Below are 19,272 nucleotides of genomic sequence, written 5' to 3' on the forward strand. Positions count from 1 at the left end.
CCGTGGCTGCTCCCTGACTCTTAATCTTGCCATCTGAGGCATCCACCCAGCTCCCATTCCTGCTGAGACACAAGACACGACTGTGAGTGTGCCAAGGAGAAGGGCAGGTGAGTCTGTGCTACCCGGGGACCCACTGGCTCAGAGATAGGGACAGAGGGGTCCAGGGAGTGAATGAAGTGGAAGAACAGCAGGAATTGGGATCAGTCTAGGCAGTTACCCACCTAATACCCTTTCTACAGACCCCATTCTCAGAACTGGGGAGAGAACCCAAAGAGTCCTGGCTCCCAGCACCCCCTGCTCTCACTCACTGGTCCCCACTGCCTTCCCAGAGCATAAGAACATAAGAATGGCCCTACTGAGTCAGACCAAAGGTCCATCTAGCCCAGGATCCTGTCTTCGCACAGTGGCCAATGCCAGGTACCCCACAGGGAAGGAACAGAACAGGGAATCATCAAGTGATCCATCCCCTGTCACCCATTCCCAGCTTCTGGCAAACAGAGGCTAGGGACACCATCCCTGATCATCCTGGCTAACAGCCACTGATGGACCAATCCTCCATGAATTTATCTAGTTCTTTTCTGAACCTTGTTATGGTCTTGCCCTTCACAACATCCTCCGGCAAGGAGTTCCACAGGGTGACTGTGCGCTGTGTGAAGAAATACTTCCTTTTATTCATTTTAAACCTGCTGCCTATTAATTTAATTTGGGGACCCCTAGTTCTTGTGTTATGAGAAGCAGTAAACAACACTTCCTTATCTACTTTCTCTACACCAGTCATGATTTTATAGACCTCAATCATATCTCCCCTTAGCCATCTTTTTTCCAAGCTGAAAAGTCCCAGTCTTATTCATCTCTCCTCATACGGAAGCCGTTCCATACCCCAAATCATTTTTCTTGCCCTTCTCTGAACCTTTTCCAATTCCAGTATCTCTTTTTTGAGATGGGACGACTGCATCTGCACACAGTGTTCAAGATGTGGGCATACCATGGATTTATATGAAGGCAACATGATATTTTCTGTCCTATTATCTATCCCTTTCTTAATTATTCCCAGCATTCTGCTTTCTTTTTGGACTGCCGCTGCACATGGAGTGGATGTTTTCAGAGACCTATCCACAATGACTCCAAGATCTCTTTCTTGAATGGGAACAGCCCATTTAGACCCCATCATTTTATATGTATAGTTGGGATTATGCTTTCCAATATGCGCCTCTTTGCATTTATCAACATTAAATTTCATCTGCCATTTTGTTGCCCAGTCACCCAATTTTGAGAGATCCTTTTGTAGCTCTTCGCAGTCTGCCTGGGTCTTAGCCATCTTTAGTAATTTTGTATCACCTGCAAATTTTGCCACCTCACTGTTTACCCCTTTTTCCAGATCATTTATGAATTTGTGGAATAGAACTGGTCCCAGAACAGGCCACTGGGGGACACCACTATTTACCTCTCTCCATTCTGAAAACTGACCATTTATTCCTATCCTTTCTCTCCTGTCTTTTAACCAGTTACTAATCCATGACAGCACGTTCGCTCTTATCCCATAGCAGCTTTCTTTGCATAAGACCCTTTGGTGAGGGACCTTGTCAAAGACTTTCTGAAAATCTAAGTACACTATATCCGCTGGATCCCCTTGGGCCACACGCTTGTTGACCACCTCAAAGAATTCTAGTAGATTAGTGAGGCATGATTTCCCTTTACTAAAACCTTGCTGACTCTTCCTCAACAAATTATGTTCATCTATATGTCTGACAATATTGTTGTTGATTATAGTTTCAACCAGTTTGCCTGTACCAGAACTCTTGACTCCAGTCCCACAGTGGTATAACCCACCATACCCCATTCCTTTCCCAGACCTGGGGATAGAACCCAGGAGCCCTGGCTCCCAGAGCCCGACACTCTAGCCCACTAGACCCCACTCCCTTCCCAAAGCTGAGGATAAAACCCAGGAGTCCGCAATCCCAGCCTCCCTCCCATCTCTAACCACTAGATCCCACTCCCCTCCCAGAATGAGAGTCAGGATTGATGCAGAGCAGGGAACACAGCAGGGAGCCAGAGCATGGGTGGAACCGACAAGGGGGTTCTATTTGCTAAAGGGGATCCATGCTGACATAGGGAGCATCCTCCTGCTGTCTGGATTTAGGTGGCTGGGATTGGATGGGACCCAGCACCCCGTAGAGGGGAGAGACCTTGTATCCAGTTCCCTATAACTCCCTCTGCGGGGGTTTCCCTTCCAGCTGCCGCGATGCTGGGACTCCTCCCCACTTTCCCCTGCCTGCTCCTCCTCTCCCTGCTTGGCTCCAGCTCTGGTTCCGATGACGATGGCACCGTGGTGCTCACCACCAGCGGCCCCATCCGGGGCAAGCGCCTCCAGGTCGGCTCCAGCACAGTGACAGCCTTCCTGGGCATCCCCTACGCCAAGCCCCCCGTGGGGGCCTTGCGTTTCCAGAAGCCAATTCCCCACCAGCCCTGGAGCCACATCCTGGAAGCCTCTAGCTTTGGCAATATGTGCCACCAGCCTCTGTTTACTGGTTACCCTCAGACTGAAACACAGACATTCAAAGTGCCACAGTCCGAGGACTGCCTCTTCCTCAATGTCTGGGTGCCCCATCCCCGTCCCTCTCCGCCAGCCGCCATCGTCACCTGGATCCACGGTGGTGGGTTCTTCACAGGGGCAGCCTCACTCGACATCTATGATGGGCGCTTCTTAGCTGCCACTGAGAACCTGGTCGTGGCTTCCATGAACTACCGGCTGGGGGCGCTGGGCTTCCTGTCCCTGCCCCCGGCCGCCCCGGGGAACGCCGGCCTATGGGACCAGCGACTGGCGATGCGCTGGCTGCGGGACAACGCGGCCGCGTTCGGTGGGGACCCGGCCCATTTCTTACTCTTCGGCCAGGATGCTGGGGCTCGATCAGTCGGCTTCCACCTCCTCTCCCCGGGGAGCCGGCCCCTCTTCACCAGGGCCGCACTGCAGAGCGGAGTCCCGAACGCACCATGGGCTTGGATTTCACTTGAAGAGGCCAAGGCGAGAGGCCAGAGGCTGGGCCAGCTGCTGGGCTGCTCCGATGGTAACAACACGGCCCTGGTGGGCTGCCTGCAGGGGAAGGAACCCGGGGAGTTCCCCAAACACCAGTTCTCCGTCTTGAACCACAAGAAGCAGCTGGGGCTCCCCTTTGTGCCGACACCAGATGGAGATTTCCTCCCTGATACACCACCAAGACTCCTGCAGGGCAGGCACGGCCAGCCAATACCCGTTGGGCTTGGTTTCGTCACCAACGAAGGATCCTACATATTATACTTTGCTGCCCCCGGCTTTAACCTGGAGAACGCCAGCTCCATCGGCTGGGAGGAGCTGCTGCAGGTGGTGAGGCTAATAGTGCCAGGGGTGCCAGACAAGGCCATCCAAGCCATGGCATGGTGGTACATCCAGGAAGGGGAGAAGCAGGGAGAGGCACAGTACCGATGGGCCATGGAACAAATCGCTGGTGACTATGTAGTTGTGTGCCCGGTACTGGAGATGGCAAGGCAACAGGCAGAGGCTGGAAATCCTGTGTACACCTACCACTTCGCCCACCGCAGCAGTGGCTTGTCTGTACCTGAATGGATGGGAGTGCCACACGGCTCTGAGATCCCCTACGTGTTCGGGACCCTGGCATCCGTGGTGGGATCCAACCACACAGAGGCTGAGGTAGCGCTGAGCCGCAGCGTGATGCAGTACCTTGCGGTGTACGCCTGGAGCGGGTAAGGCAATCCCCCACAATCCTCTTGTCCCCCTGATCCAGAAGACTGGGAGAAAGCTAATGCCATGCCAATTTAGAAGAAGGTTAAATGGGATCACCTGGGTAATTATAGGGTCTTGATAAATTGGAAAAGGTCCAGAGAAGAGCCACGAGAATGTCTAAGGGATTAGAAACCTTGCCTTATAGCGATAGACTCAAGGATCTCAATCTATGTAGTTTAACTAAGAGAAGGTTAAGGGGCCTGTCATAAATATAAAGGGAAGGGTAACAACCTTCCTGTATGCAGTACTATAAAATCCCTCCTGGCCAGAGGCACAATATCCTTTTCCCTGCAAAGGGTTAAGAAGCTCAGGTAACCTGGCTGGAAGCAAGCAATCCAACTCCATTAGAATCAGTAAGTACAAGCAAGGGAATGCATTAGCTTATTTTTGTTTTGGCTTGTGATTTTCTCTGTTCTGAGAGGAAAGTGTATTCCTGGTTTTCTTTTTGTAACCTAAAAGTTTGGCCCAGAAGGAAATCCTCTGTGTTTTTGAATCTTTTGTTACCCTGTAAAATTATTTTCCATCCTGATTTTACAGAGGTGATTTTTACCTTCTTTTTTTTTAAATAAAATCCTTCTTTTAAGAACCTGACTGATTTCTCTATTGTCCTAAGACCCAGGGCTTTGGGTCTGTGATCACTTTGTAACCAATTGGTTAGGATATTATTCTCAAGCCTCCCCAGGAAAGGGGGTGTAAGGCTTGGGGGGATATTTTGGAGGAATAGGAACTCCAAGTGGTCCTTTCCCTAATTCTTTGTTAAATAACTTGGTGGTGGCAGCTTACCCTGATAGGGGAGCATCCTCGTTGAAAGGACAAGTGAGAGACGCCATTTTAAGTAAGAGCAAAACTAGACACTCCCTTCCAGTTCAGATCCTCCTATCTATGCCCCCACATTCCCTGGCCATGTCCCCCCACACCCCGTATGTTGCTCTGCTCCCCACACTACTCTGCCTGTCTGTGAGCACAAAGGATGTCCATCTTTGCTGAGGGAAGCCTGGCTTCGGACCCATTGCAAACAATGGAAAACAGTGGCCATCTTCCCTAGAGGAAGTCTCATTTTACAATGGCAGCCATTATTACTCAGGGCCGCCTGTGGCTTCAATTTCATGGAGAACAACGGAATAAAGTGGCCAAGTTTATAAAGGGCAACCTGTAGCATCACCCCATATGAAAAGACTGGGAGGCAGCACCCATCTTAACTGAGGGCAGCCTCTGGCTCCACTCTCATTTGCAACAACATGGGATGGCAGCCATTTTGGAAAGAGGCCAAACTTTTCAAGTTGGCTCCTAATCACCCCTGCATCTGGGATGTTAGACACCAGCTGGGGCACGTTCCTGTCCCCACCAAGCCACAATACTAACCTAAGTGGGGCATGTTCATTTTCCATGCAGGCAACCCATTGTGGGAGAGGATAGCGGGAAGCAGTGGCCCACCTATGACCCCGCAAAGCAGAACTTTGAGCGCATCAGCCTGAATCCGCCCAAACCTGAGAGGGCATTACCCGCCTCACGCTGTGAATTCTTGGCATCAATGCTGTCAGAGAAACCAAAGGTCCCAGGTGAGCATCAGCAGGATGAGAGGATGGCAGCCCTAGAGGGGAAAGGCCCCATCTCTCCCCACCCCTCTCAGCCATCCAGGCCCCCAACCCTTGGGCTGGATTGGAGATGGCTCCCCTCCAGCAGCAAAAGATCCCAGCTCACATTCCCTTTTCCATGGGATCTTCTGGTCTCCTAGAGATGCTCCATTCTCCTGTCTGGGGGAGAACTTGCATATCCTGGGAACTCCAGATCCCATCTGCTGTGGGGCAGCCCCAGGTTCTACCCCATCTTCTCTTCCTCAGCCCCTCTGGGTAGGAAGATGACAACCTTGTTTCCTCTCCATCGGCTCCCCACGTAGCCCCCATTTCAGGGGAGGAGGCATGAGCTCAGACAGAGGGATTCCCGGTAGGGTGGCTGGGGATGAAGCGATGGATCTGAGGACACTGCGGGCTGAGGGTAAGTGGCCTGTAATGACACAGAAGAGAACGGTGGCAAAGAAAGAATGACATACAGCTGGCTCTCGGGAGGGATGCAGCCACTGTGTAACTGTGTAAGACAGGGATTCAAGGAGAATCCAATAGTCACTGGGAATCCTCTGTGCCAGGGGGCCGCTTATGGGAGGCAGAACAGAAGCTTCCACGTTGGACCCTGGGGTCACAGATGCTGCGAAACACGGGATCTCTAGCAGAACAGCGTTCCCCACTGCTAGAATATATTACTGGGGGGCACTAAATGTGGGGGGACAGCTCCCTCCTGACTCCCCCACAAGCCGCTCTTTGCAGAAAAGCACCCCCTAGTGCATGGAGATTAGCATTGACCATAAGAGATGAGCATCCCATGCTGAGCCTGTGCAGCACCTGGTTTCCTCTGCAGATCTCCTCTCCTGTTTACAAGTAGACAAACCCCCGCAGAGCCTGAGCTCCTCCCCACTGCTGTTAACCCCACTCATTGTGTGTTCCACAGGAGCAGACCTGCCCAGCCTGGGGGGCCGTGAATGAAGAGCTGAGCAATTACAATCCCCTTATGGGGGGAACCCTCCATGCAGACCGGAGGATCCAGTTCCTGTTAGTGCCTGCCAGTTCATTAACGAGGATCCTGCTAATGAACCAGCTGGGAATTTATGGATTGACCCTCCCTCTGCAATTCCTCCACCCCCAGTGCATTAAAGCATATTCAGTCTGGAGACAGAGCCCTGGTGTGTGAGGTTGATTAGCTCCTCCTGAGTAGGAGAGAGAGAGAGTGTTGGTGCGATGGGAGTTGTGTTGAGATAATGGGGAACAAAGATTACATCGGGGGTAAATGCTGCTCTGGTGTTTGAAGAGGCAAATGACAAAGTGCAGAGATCACACTCTGCACCCAGAGATATGGAACGCAGGAGTCCTGACTCCCAGCCTCTCCGGTCTAACCAACTAGACCCCAATGCCCTCCAAGGTCTGCGATAGAACCCAGGCGTCTTGACTTCCAGCTCACATGTCTCTAACCCTTAGACCCCCTCTCGTCCTCAGACAAGGGATAACACCTAGGAGTCCTAACTCCCAGCCCCCCTCTGCTCTAACCGCTAGATCCCACTCTCCTCCCAGTCCTTGGGAGAGAACCCAGGAATCCTGACCCCCGGCCTCTCTTCTCTAACCCACTAGCCCCAATCCCCTCCTGGATGGTGCTCACTGGACTGTGAGGAAGAACTGTACACACCAAGGAGTCGAAGGAAATTGGTGCTTTATTGATGACATTTGTGGGCCACTATACAATACAAGCCACAGAGACAGATGTTTTCTCAGCCAGCTGGCAGGGTATGGGGAGTTGGCGAAGTGGGTATAGGGACAAGGAGAGTGCCCCAAATGCACACAGCACCCACTCCCCATGACCCCATTCCCTGCACAGATCTCCTCTGAGGGGCAGGGACTCTGTGGTCCAGTCATTCCTCAGCCTCCCTGCTCAGGAGCTGGTGGAGTTTGGGACAGGGGCCCTGGCCCACCTGGGGGTTGGGCTGAGCCTCCACAACTCAGTGCACACAGATGGGAATGACAAAATCTGGAACCAGAGCCCTCGAGAGAGAGAGTAAAGGTCGCATGTCCCTTTCCCCATCCCCTGAAGCAGATGGTTCCCCCTTCCCTGCCCCACCCCACATCAGATCCGACCTCCCCTGGAGGGGAAAGGCCCCTGTTCAACCACCTAATCATTGTCCCAGTAACCGGGGCTGGTGGCACAAACCCCTAGAGCACATGGGCTTGGCACAACTCTTGCAAAACGCCCATTCCCTGGAAGGGCAAGCCCGCCAGATCCTGACTTCCAGCATGCCCTATGGCTCAGTTCTCTCAGTTCAACTCAGACCTCAGTTGCAGAAGCATTGAACCATCATTTCTCCCATCGTTAACTGCTGTATCTATTATTATTTCTCCTGCTCTGACAGGGTGAGTGGCACTTTGCACGCGGGCTGGACTGGGCCGTGCTGGGTTTACAATCTGGATAGGCAAGGAAGGAAGTGGGGTTGGGCTTGGGGCTGGCTCAGACCTAAAATCTGGGGTCTGAAGCCAGCTATGGCTGTGAGGAGAGCGAAGGGGCGGGATGACGAGGAGTAGGTTTAAGGGTTACAGGCTTAAGAGTTAGAGTCAGGTAGTCAGATTTGGGGAGCCAGGTTATAATTAGGGTGTTAGGGTTGGGCAATGGAGCTCAGGGGTTGCAGGTCCCGTTGGCTGTTAGGGGTAGGTATTAATACATGTGTGAGTGGCAGTGTAGACATTGACCCAGGGAGCCAGGACCGGGCTTCGTGGACAATAAACCTGGCTGAGCGCCTTCGCCACCGGACTGAGCCTGTGGTCTTCGTTTCCGAGTAACATCGAGCTCTGCTGAACGAACATGCTGCAGTATCTTCGAAGGACATTGCAGCTCCCGGGACAGAAGCACCGAGTGGCCTCAACAGGGTTACTAATGACGATCCCACCTACGGCACTTAGCCATGCTGGGTAGGGCTATCGAGGCCTGCTGAACCGGCGATCTGCGCAGAGCTGCACGGGGCACGGAAAGAACACGCACACACAAGTCAACTGATTACCCAACGTGTGACTTGTTTGGATCAACAGAAGAACGAACAGGACGAGGATGCATTAATTAGCCCCAGGGAAAAAATTCACCTAATCTCTATTCACTCCTGACACACAAGCCCCTGGCTATTCCCTCACTGCCCTGGGCTTCCCCTCTCCCCACAGCTCCACCGACGCTCCTCAATCCCAATCTGATCCCCCTGCTATCACGGCTCTGGGCTCCATCCCTCTCCCCCAGCTCTGCCGATCACCATCAGTCTCCTCCTGCAGCCCCTGCCCCATCCAAGCCCTCACTTCTCCCCACTCCCCACAGGTCCTGAGCCACAGCCCCTTGATTTCCCAGCTGTGGGCTTCCCCCCTCCACAGCTCTGCCAGTTCTCCGCAATCCCACCCAGCAGAAACTCCCCTGCTCTCTTGCTGCCCCAGATATCTATGCTAAATCTCCTTAGCGATATTAGGCTTGGAAAGATTACAATACATCGGTACACGTCATAATACATCGATTTCACTGCGCACACACAATCTGATGGAAAAATATTTCCATTGATAATCAATGAAATGTACAGATACCCAAAATAAGGAAAATCCCGCTTGAAAATGTATTGAAGTTCAACTTACTTTATATCTTTTGAGAGGGGGGGTTGACAATTGATGTTTTACAGTGCATGAAACTTTAACTTATTGGCTCTCACCTGCCATTAAATAATTGTCTGACCTGCCCCCAGAATTTCCCAAAAGCTGAAATTAATAAAAATTGAAAAAAATCCTTTAAAACGAACTTTGATATTATCCATCAAAATTATAAAGAAATAAACGTTGACTTCTGCCACGCCAAAGTAATATGCAGTCAGCATTCTGCCATGACTCACCCAACTTGGGTCAACAGTGACCAACTTGTGACTAGTGGTGGCAACTAGAAGAAACAAAACCCCTATTGCCAAATGAGGTTAAGAAGCAGCCCAGGACCTTCGGGCAATTTCAGACCCACTCCCACCCTCCCAGGAGGAACAAAGATGCCCAGAGCTGTCATTAATGATCCTGACTCAATCACATGATGTCAGAACCAGGATCTCGCCTGGAGCGGCTCTCCCAAGCTAAGAGGGCTGCAGCAAGGGCAGGATTTGAAAAGGAGACCTTGGAAAATCTGCAGATGCTACAGGGAGCTGGGCAGCGGTGCTGTCCCCAGACAGGTTTCAGAGGGGTAGCTTTCAGATGTGTATCAGCAAAAACAACAAGGAGTCCTAGTGGCATCTTAGAGTCTAACCAATGTATTTGGGCACAAGCTTTCGTGGGCTATAACCCTCTTTATCAATGCATGGAGTGAAAATACAGTAGGCAGGTATAAATATACAGCACCTGAAAAGATGGGAGTTGCCTTAGCAAGCGCGGGGTCAGTACTAACGAGGCCAATTCAATCAAGTTGACAAGAAGGCGTGTGGCATTTGGATGTGCCCTACCACAGGGACGCATTCACTCACTAGGGGTCCTCTCCCCTCACAGTCTGTGCTGACCTCCATACCCCAGCGTGGCATTAGGGGGATCAATGCAGCAGGGAGGGGTGTGGGGACTCACTAGGGGGCACCCTCCCCTTGGAGTCGGTGCAGACTCAAATGCCCCAGACTGGTGCTGGGCTACAGCAAGTGCTCACCTGCTCATTAGCCATAAGCCCCGCTTGTCACTCAACATCCCCAGGCACTATCCTTCCAGGGTGGGGAATGCGCCTGGGTCCCCTGGCTAAACACCTCCTTTACTTCTTCCATTTTGCCCCCTACCCAAAAATCAACACTGTGCTTTCTTTGGACACAGGATCCCCAGTTCATTTCCTGTTACCCAGCTGCCCCTCCGCAGAGGTGGCTGCAATTCAGGGATCACGGCCCTTCAGGCCCTAGACCTCTCACTCAGTGAACCCAACTGGATCTCTGTTCCCAAAGCCCTTGACTCCTCCCCTGCAGCTCCACCCAGTTGGCCCCAATCCTCCTTCCCCCGTGTGTGCACAGCCCAATGAGAACATGGATTTGAGGATAAATAAGTCCCCGTGGCTGCTCCCTGACTCTTAATCTTGCCATCTGAGGCATCCACCCAGCTCCCATTCCTGCTGAGACACAAGACACGACTGTGAGTGTGCCAAGGAGAAGGGCAGGTGAGTCTGTGCTACCCGGGGACCCACTGGCTCAGAGATAGGGACAGAGGGGTCCAGGGAGTGAATGAAGTGGAAGAACAGCAGGAATTGGGATCAGTCTAGGCAGTTACCCACCTAATACCCTTTCTACAGACCCCATTCTCAGAACTGGGGAGAGAACCCAAAGAGTCCTGGCTCCCAGCACCCCCTGCTCTCACTCACTGGTCCCCACTGCCTTCCCAGAGCATAAGAACATAAGAATGGCCCTACTGAGTCAGACCAAAGGTCCATCTAGCCCAGGATCCTGTCTTCGCACAGTGGCCAATGCCAGGTACCCCACAGGGAAGGAACAGAACAGGGAATCATCAAGTGATCCATCCCCTGTCACCCATTCCCAGCTTCTGGCAAACAGAGGCTAGGGACACCATCCCTGATCATCCTGGCTAACAGCCACTGATGGACCAATCCTCCATGAATTTATCTAGTTCTTTTCTGAACCTTGTTATGGTCTTGCCCTTCACAACATCCTCCGGCAAGGAGTTCCACAGGGTGACTGTGCGCTGTGTGAAGAAATACTTCCTTTTATTCATTTTAAACCTGCTGCCTATTAATTTAATTTGGGGACCCCTAGTTCTTGTGTTATGAGAAGCAGTAAACAACACTTCCTTATCTACTTTCTCTACACCAGTCATGTAGACTCAATCATAACTCCCCTTAGCCATCTTTTTTCCAAGCTGAAAAGTCCCAGTCTTATTCATCTCTCCTCATACGGAAGCCGTTCCATACCCCAAATCATTTTTCTTGCCCTTCTCTGAACCTTTTCCAATTCCAGTATCTCTTTTTTGAGATGGGACGACCGCATCTGCACACAGTGTTCAAGATGTGGGCATACCATGGATTTATATGAAGGCAACATGATATTTTCTGTCCTATTATCTATCCCTTTCTTAATTATTCCCAGCATTCTGCTTTCTTTTTGGACTGCCGCTGCACATGGAGTGGATGTTTTCAGAGACCTATCCACAATGACTCCAAGATCTCTTTCTTGAATGGGAACAGCCCATTTAGACCCCATCATTTTATATGTATAGTTGGGATTATGCTTTCCAATATGCGCCTCTTTGCATTTATCAACATTAAATTTCATCTGCCATTTTGTTGCCCAGTCACCCAATTTTGAGAGATCCTTTTGTAGCTCTTCGCAGTCTGCCTGGGTCTTAGCCATCTTTAGTAATTTTGTATCACCTGCAAATTTTGCCACCTCACTGTTTACCCCTTTTTCCAGATCATTTATGAATTTGTGGAATAGAACTGGTCCCAGAACAGGCCACTGGGGGACACCACTATTTACCTCTCTCCATTCTGAAAACTGACCATTTATTCCTATCCTTTCTCTCCTGTCTTTTAACCAGTTACTAATCCATGACAGCACGTTCGCTCTTATCCCATAGCAGCTTTCTTTGCATAAGACCCTTTGGTGAGGGACCTTGTCAAAGACTTTCTGAAAATCTAAGTACACTATATCCGCTGGATCCCCTTGGGCCACACGCTTGTTGACCACCTCAAAGAATTCTAGTAGATTAGTGAGGCATGATTTCCCTTTACTAAAACCTTGCTGACTCTTCCTCAACAAATTATGTTCATCTATATGTCTGACAATATTGTTGTTGATTATAGTTTCAACCAGTTTGCCTGTACCAGAACTCTTGACTCCAGTCCCACAGTGGTATAACCCACCATACCCCATTCCTTTCCCAGACCTGGGGATAGAACCCAGGAGCCCTGGCTCCCAGAGCCCGACACTCTAGCCCACTAGACCCCACTCCCTTCCCAAAGCTGAGGATAAAACCCAGGAGTCCGCAATCCCAGCCTCCCTCCCATCTCTAACCACTAGATCCCACTCCCCTCCCAGAATGAGAGTCAGGATTGATGCAGAGCAGGGAACACAGCAGGGAGCCAGAGCATGGGTGGAACCGACAAGGGGGTTCTATTTGCTAAAGGGGATCCATGCTGACATAGGGAGCATCCTCCTGCTGTCTGGATTTAGGTGGCTGGGATTGGATGGGACCCAGCACCCCGTAGAGGGGAGAGACCATGTATCCAGTTCCCTATAACTCCCTCTGCGGGGGTTTCCCTTCCAGCTGCCGCGATGCTGGGACTCCTCCCCACTTTCCCCTGCCTGCTCCTCCTCTCCCTGCTTGGCTCCAGCTCTGGTTCCGATGACGATGGCACCGTGGTGCTCACCACCAGCGGCCCCATCCGGGGCAAGCGCCTCCAGGTCGGCTCCAGCACAGTGACAGCATTCCTGGGCATCCCCTACGCCAAGCCCCCCGTGGGGGCCTTGCGTTTCCAGAAGCCAATTCCCCACCAGCCCTGGAGCCACATCCTGGAAGCCTCTAGCTTTGGCAATATGTGCCACCAGCCTCTGTTTACTGGTTACCCTCAGACTGAAACACAGACATTCAAAGTGCCACAGTCCGAGGACTGCCTCTTCCTCAATGTCTGGGTGCCCCATCCCCGTCCCTCTCCGCCAGCCGCCATCGTCACCTGGATCCACGGTGGTGGGTTCTTCACAGGGGCAGCCTCACTCGACATCTATGATGGGCGCTTCTTAGCTGCCACTGAGAACCTGGTCGTGGCTTCCATGAACTACCGGCTGGGGGCGCTGGGCTTCCTGTCCCTGCCCCCGGCCGCCCCGGGGAACGCTGGCCTATGGGACCAGCGACTGGCGATGCGCTGGCTGCGGGACAACGCGGCCGCCTTCGGTGGGGACCCGGCCCATTTCTTACTCTTCGGCCAGGATGCTGGGGCTCGATCAGTCGGCTTCCACCTCCTCTCCCCGGGGAGCCGGCCCCTCTTCACCAGGGCCGCACTGCAGAGCGGAGTCCCGAATGCACCATGGGCTTGGATTTCACTTGAAGAGGCCAAGGCGAGAGGCCAGAGGCTGGGCCAGCTGCTGGGCTGCTCCGATGGTAACAACACGGCCCTGGTGGGCTGCCTGCAGGGGAAGGAACCCGGGGAGTTCCCCAAACACCAGTTCTCCGTCTTGAACCACAAGAAGCAGCTGGGGCTCCCCTTTGTGCCGACACCAGATGGAGATTTCCTCCCTGATACACCACCAAGACTCCTGCAGGGCAGGCACGGCCAGCCAATACCCGTCGGGCTTGGTTTCGTCACCAACGAAGGATCCTACATATTATACTTTGCTGCCCCCGGCTTTAACCTGGAGAACGCCAGCTCCATCGGCTGGGAGGAGCTGCTGCAGGTGGTGAGGCTAATAGTGCCAGGGGTGCCAGACAAGGCCATCCAAGCCATGGCATGGTGGTACATCCAGGAAGGGGAGAAGCAGGGAGAGGCACAGTACCGATGGGCCATGGAACAAATCGCTGGTGACTATGTAGTTGTGTGCCCGGTACTGGAGATGGCAAGGCAACAGGCAGAGGCTGGAAATCCTGTGTACACCTACCACTTCGCCCACCGCAGCAGTGGCTTGTCTGTACCTGAATGGATGGGAGTGCCACACGGCTCTGAGATCCCCTACGTGTTCGGGACCCTGGCATCCGTGGTAGGATCCAACCACACAGAGGCTGAGGTAGCGCTGAGCCGCAGCGTGATGCAGTACCTTGCGGTGTACGCCTGGAGCGGGTAAGGCAATCCCCCACAATCCTCTTGTCCCCCTGATCCAGAAGACTGGGAGAAAGCTAATGCCATGCCAATTTAGAAGAAGGTTAAATGGGATCACCTGGGTAATTATAGGGCCTTGATAAATTGGAAAAGGTCCAGAGAAGAGCCACGAGAATGTCTAAGGGATTAGAAACCTTGCCTTATAGCGATAGACTCAAGGATCTCAATCTATGTAGTTTAACTAAGAGAAGGTTAAGGGGCCGGTCATAAATATAAAGGGAAGGGTAACAACCTTCCTGTATGCAGTACTATAAAATCCCTCCTGGCCAGAGGCACAATATCCTTTTCCCTGCAAAGGGTTAAGAAGCTCAGGTAACCTGGCTGGAAGCAAGCAATCCAACTCCATTAGAATCAGTAAGTACAAGCAAGGGAATGCATTAGCTTATTTTTGTTTTGGCTTGTGATTTTCTCTGTTCTGAGAGGAAAGTGTATTCCTGGTTTTCTTTTTGTAACCTAAAAGTTTGGCCCAGAAGGAAATCCTCTGTGTTTTTGAATCTTTTGTTACCCTGTAAAATTATTTTCCATCCTGATTTTACAGAGGTGATTTTTACCTTCTTTTTTTTTAAATAAAATCCTTCTTTTAAGAACCTGACTGATTTCTCTATTGTCCTAAGACCCAGGGCTTTGGGTCTGTGATCACTTTGTAACCAATTGGTTAGGATATTATTCTCAAGCCTCCCCAGGAAAGGGGGTGTAAGGCTTGGGGGGATATTTTGGAGGAATAGGAACTCCAAGTGGTCCTTTCCCTAATTCTTTGTTAAATAACTTGGTGGTGGCAGCTTACCCTGATAGGGCAGCATCCTCGTTGAAAGGACAAGTGAGAGACGCCATTTTAAGTAAGAGCAAAACTAGACACTCCCTTCCAGTTCAGATCCTCCTATCTATGCCCCCACATTCCCTGGCCATGTCCCCCCACACCCCGTATGTTGCTCTGCTCCCCACACTACTCTGCCTGTCTGTGAGCACAAAGGATGTCCATCTTTGCTGAGGGAAGCCTGGCTTCGGACCCATTGCAAACAATGGAAAACAGTGGCCATCTTCCCTAGAGGAAGTCTCATTTTACAATGGCAGCCATTATTACTCAGGGCCGCCTGTGGCTTCAATTTCATGGAGAACAACGGAATAAAGTGGCCAAGTTTATAAAGGGCAACCTGTAGCATCACCCCATATGAAAAGACTGGGAGGCAGCACCCATCTTAACTGAGGGCAGCCTCTGGCTCCACTCTCATTTGCAACAACATGGGATGGCAGCCATTTTGGAAAGAGGCCAAACTTTTCAAGTTGGCTCCTAATCACCCCTGCATCTGGGATGTTAGACACCAGCTGGGGCACGTTCCTGTCCCCACCAAGCCACAATACTAACCTAAGTGGGGCATGTTCATTTTCCATGCAGGCAACCCATTGTGGGAGAGGATAGCGGGAAGCAGTGGCCCACCTATGACCCCGCAAAGCAGAACTTTGAGCGCATCAGCCTGAATCCGCCCAAACCTGAGAGGGCATTACCCGCCTCACGCTGTGAATTCTTGGCATCAATGCTGTCAGAGAAACCAAAGGTCCCAGGTGAGCATCAGCAGGATGAGAGGATGGCAGCCCTAGAGGGGAAAGGCCCCATCTCTCCCCACCCCTCTCAGCCATCCAGGCCCCCAACCCTTGGGCTGGATTGGAGATGGCTCCCCTCCAGCAGCAAAAGATCCCAGCTCACATTCCCTTTTCCATGGGATCTTCTGGTCTCCTAGAGATGCTCCATTCTCCTGTCTGGGGGAGAACTTGCATATCCTGGGAACTCCAGATCCCATCTGCTGTGGGGCAGCCCCAGGTTCTACCCCATCTTCTCTTCCTCAGCCCCTCTGGGTAGGAAGATGACAACCTTGTTTCCTCTCCATCGGCTCCCCACGTAGCCCCCATTTCAGGGGAGGAGGCATGAGCTCAGACAGAGGGATTCCCGGTAGGGTGGCTGGGGATGAAGCGATGGATCTGAGGACACTGCGGGCTGAGGGTAAGTGGCCTGTAATGACACAGAAGAGAACGGTGGCAAAGAAAGAATGACATACAGCTGGCTCTCGGGAGGGATGCAGCCACTGTGTAACTGTGTAAGACAGGGATTCAAGGAGAATCCAATAGTCACTGGGAATCCTCTGTGCCAGGGGGCCGCTTATGGGAGGCAGAACAGAAGCTTCCACGTTGGACCCTGGGGTCACAGATGCTGCGAAACACGGGATCTCTAGCAGAACAGCGTTCCCCACTGCTAGAATATATTACTGGGGGGCACTAAATGTGGGGGGACAGCTCCCTCCTGACTCCCCCACAAGCCGCTCTTTGCAGAAAAGCACCCCCTAGTGCATGGAGATTAGCACTGACCGTAAGAGATGAGCATCCCATGCTGAGCCTGTGCAGCACCTGGTTTCCTCTGCAGATCTCCTCTCCTGTTTACAAGTAGACAAACCCCCGCAGAGCCTGAGCTCCTCCCCACTGCTGTTAACCCCACTCATTGTGTGTTCCACAGGAGCAGACCTGCCCAGCCTGGGGGGCCGTGAATGAAGAGCTGAGCAATTACAATCCCCTTATGGGGGGAACCCTCCATGCAGACCGGAGGATCCAGTTCCTGTTAGTGCCTGCCAGTTCATTAACGAGGATCCTGCTAATGAACCAGCTGGGAATCCATGGATTGACCCTCCCTCTGCAATTCCTCCACCCCCAGTGCATTAAAGCATATTCAGTCTGGAGACAGAGCCCTGGTGTGTGAGGTTGATTAGCTCCTCCTGAGTAGGAGAGAGAGAGAGTGTTGGTGTGATGGGAGTTGTGTTGAGATAATGGGGAACAAAGATTACATCGGGGGTAAATGCTGCTCTGGTGTTTGAAGAGGCAAATGACAAAGTGCAGAGATCACACTCTGCACCCAGAGATATGGAACGCAGGAGTCCTGACTCCCAGCCTCTTCGGTCTAACCAACTAGACCCCAATGCCCTCCAAGGTCTGCGATAGAACCCAGGCGTCTTGACTTCCAGCTCACACTTCTCTAACCCTTAGATCCCCTCTCGTCCTCAGACAAGGGATAACACCCAGGAGTCCTAACTCCCAGCCCCCTCTGCTCTAAACGCTAGATCCCACTCTCCTCCCAGTCCTTGGGAGAGAACCCAGGAATCCTGACCCCCGGCCTCTCTGCTCTAACCCACTAGCCCCAATCCCCTCCTGGATGGTGCTCACTGGACTGTGAGGAAGAACTGTACACACCAAGGAGTCGAAGGAAATTGGTGCTTTATTGATGACATTTGTGGGCCACTATACAATACAAGCCACAGAGACAGATGTTTTCTCAGCCAGCTGGCAGGGTATGGGGAGTTGGCGAAGTGGGTATAGGGACAAGGAGAGTGCCCCAAATGCACACAGCACCCACTCCCCATGACCCCATTTCCTGCACAGATCTCCTCTGAGGGGCAGGGACTCTGTGGTCCAGTCATTCCTCAGCCTCCCTGCTCAGGAGCTGGTGGAGTTTGGGACAGGGGCCCTGGCCCACCTGGGGGTTGGGCTGAGCCTCCACAACTCAGTGCACACAGATGGGAATGACAAAATCTGGAACCAGAGCCCTCGAGAGAGAGAGTAAAGGCCGCATGTCCCTTTCCCCATCCCCTGAACCAGATGGTTCCCCCTTCCCTGCCCCTCCCCACATCAGATCCAGCCTCCCCTGGAGGGGAAAGGCCCCTGTTCAACCACCTAATCATTGTCCCAGTAACCGGGGCTGGTGGCACAAACCCCTAGAGCACATGGGCTTGGCACAACTCTTGCAAAACGCCCATCCCCTGGAAGGGCAAGCCCGCCAGATCCTGACTTCCAGCATGCCCTATGGCTCAGTTCTCTTAGTTCAACTCAGACCTCAGTTGAAGAACCATTGAACCATCATTTCTCCCATCGTTAACTGCTGTATCTATTATTATTTCTCCTGCTCTGACAGGGTGAGTGGCACTTTGCACGCGGGCTGGACTGGGCCGTGCTGGGTTTTCAATCTGGATAGGCAAGGAAGGAAGTGGAGTTGGGCTTGGGGCTGGCTCAGACCTAAAATCTGGGGTCTGAAGCCAGCTATGGCTGTGAGGAGAGCGAAGGGGCGGGATGACGAGGAGTAGGTTTAAGGGTTACAGGCTTAAGAGTTAGAGTCAGGTAGTCAGATTTGGGGAGCCAGGTTATAATTAGGGTGTTAGGGTTGGGCAATGGAGCTCAGGGGTTGCAGGTCCCGTTGGCTGTTAGGGGTAGGTATTAATACATGTGTGAGTGGCAGTGTAGACATTGACCCAGGGAGCCAGGACCGGGCTTCGTGGACAATAAACCTGGCTGAGCGCCTTCGCCACCGGACTGAGCCTGTGGTCTTCGTTTCCAAGTAACATCGAGCTCTGCTGAACGAACATGCTGCAGTATCTTCGAAGGACATTGCAGCTCCCGGGACAGAAGCACCGAGTGGCCTCAACAGGGTTACTAATGACGATCCCACCTACGGCACTTAGCCATGCTGGGTAGGGCTATCGAGGCCTGCTGAACCGGCGATCTGCACAGAGCTGCACGGGGCACGGAAAGAACACGCACACACAAGTCAACTGATTACCCAACGTGTGACTTGTTTGGATCAACAGAAGAACGAACAGGACGAGGATGCATTAATTAGCCCCAGGGAAAAAATTCACCTAATCTCTATTCACTCCTGACACACAAGCCCCTGGCTATTCCCTCACTGCCCTGGGCTTCCCCTCTCCCCACAGCTCCACCGACGCTCCTCAATCCCAATCTGATCCCCCTGCTATCACGGCTCTGGGCTCCATCCCTCTCCCCCAGCTCTGCCGATCACCATCAGTCTCCTCCTGCAGCCCCTGCCCCATCCAAGCCCTCACTTCTCCCCACTCCCCACAGGTCCTGAGCCACAGCCCCTTGATTTCCCAGCTGTGGGCTTCCCCCCTCCACAGCTCTGCCAGTTCTCCGCAATCCCACCCAGCAGAAACTCCCCTGCTCTCTTGCTGCCCCAGATATCTATGCTAAATCTCCTTAGCGATATTAGGCTTGGAAAGATTACAATACATCGGTACACGTCATAATACATCGCTTTCACTGCGCACACACAATCTGATGGA

General features: G+C 52.4%; 2 pseudogenes; both read left to right on the top strand.

Moving 5' to 3' along the window:
- The first annotated feature begins 2,242 nt into the window (after positions 1–2,242).
- Positions 2,243–6,315, top strand: LOC144274161 (acetylcholinesterase pseudogene; annotated as a pseudogene).
- A 6,311-nt stretch (positions 6,316–12,626) lies between these two features.
- On the top strand, positions 12,627–16,699 carry LOC144274162 (acetylcholinesterase pseudogene; annotated as a pseudogene).
- The last annotated feature ends 2,573 nt before the right edge of the window (positions 16,700–19,272 follow it).

This window comes from Eretmochelys imbricata, chromosome 14 (assembly GCF_965152235.1).
Source record: "Eretmochelys imbricata isolate rEreImb1 chromosome 14, rEreImb1.hap1, whole genome shotgun sequence".
NCBI lineage: Eukaryota > Metazoa > Chordata > Testudines > Cheloniidae > Eretmochelys > Eretmochelys imbricata.